Raw genomic sequence first — 1,359 nt, 5'->3', positions numbered from 1 at the left:
GTTTATTTGTGCATTATCACTGAACTGAACTAATCACCCACCATACCTCCCCCACTTAATCCCATCCAGCTGCAGAGACCCCATAAATATCCCTGGAATTGGCCACACACCATCTTACCTCAAATTTTTTTAGGTGCTGATCTCCATGCTTTTGTCCAAGAATCACCATGGCTCGCTTACCTGTCCTCACTAACATCTTTGGATATTACCTTCACAATGAGTTCTAACTAGACCACAAGGTATTAAATTATGAAGCCCACATCAGCTCTCTTGCTTATCAACCCCCTTTACTTTTTGGGGTTTTTGGCCACACCTGTGGCATATGAAAGTTCTCAGGCTAGAGCTTGAATCAGAACTGAAGTATCCAGCCTATACCACAGCCACAGAGCTAAAATTAATCCAAGAGCTATAGACTGTTCTCAACAGAAACATCAATTTAGGGGGGGAAATTAGTCTTCCTGGAATGAGGAAATTTGGTAAGTGGATTGATTAATCTGTGCTCCTGTATTGTCAAATAACAATCAAAATTAAAGTTTGTTTAGGTTTAGCAATTGAACAAAGTAGTTATTAACTTGACACTACATTGAGAAGATAAGATTTTTGGACTTTACTACAACTAAATATTAGAAATTTAATTGAATACTTGTAGCTTTTAAAGGTGAGAAGCTAAGACATGGAAGCAACCTCAATATCATCAACAGATGAATGATAAAGTACATGTGGTGCATAGTGTAATAGAATATTACTCATCCATATAAAAATAAAATAATGCCATTTGTAGCAACATGAATGAGCCTAGAGATTATTATACAAAATGAAGTAAACCAGGCAGATAAAATCATATATCATATGATATTGTTTATATGTTGTATCTAAAAAAATTTACAAGTAAATTTATACACAAAATGGAAGTAGATCCACAGATATAGAAAATGGTTACCAAAAGGAAATGGGGGAGGGACAAATTAGGAGTTTGGGGTTAAATATACACACTAAAATATGTAAAGTAGATTATGAACAGATAAGGACCAAATGTATAGCACATGGAACTATACTAAATATTTTGTGATAACATATAAGGGAAAACAATCCAAAAATATATGTAATATATTAAAAGTGAATCTCTTTGCTCTATACCTGAAATTAACACATTATAGTCAGCTTTACTTCAAAGCAATTAATTAATTAATTTGAAAAAACAATGGCCAATAGATGACCATAATATGAATTTTGTTACATATAAGTTATATATATAATCTTTAAAAGGCTGTAAAAACCCAAATGTAATAATAGTATAACACATGGGGAAAAAACCAAAATTTAAAAACATATACACATAAATCAGAGCAGATTGATTCT

This window comes from Sus scrofa, unplaced genomic scaffold (genome assembly GCF_000003025.6).
Source record: "Sus scrofa isolate TJ Tabasco breed Duroc unplaced genomic scaffold, Sscrofa11.1 Contig59, whole genome shotgun sequence".
Lineage (NCBI taxonomy): Eukaryota > Metazoa > Chordata > Mammalia > Artiodactyla > Suidae > Sus > Sus scrofa.
The sequence above is the reverse complement of the archived record's forward strand: the minus strand, read 5'-3'. Positions refer to the sequence as shown.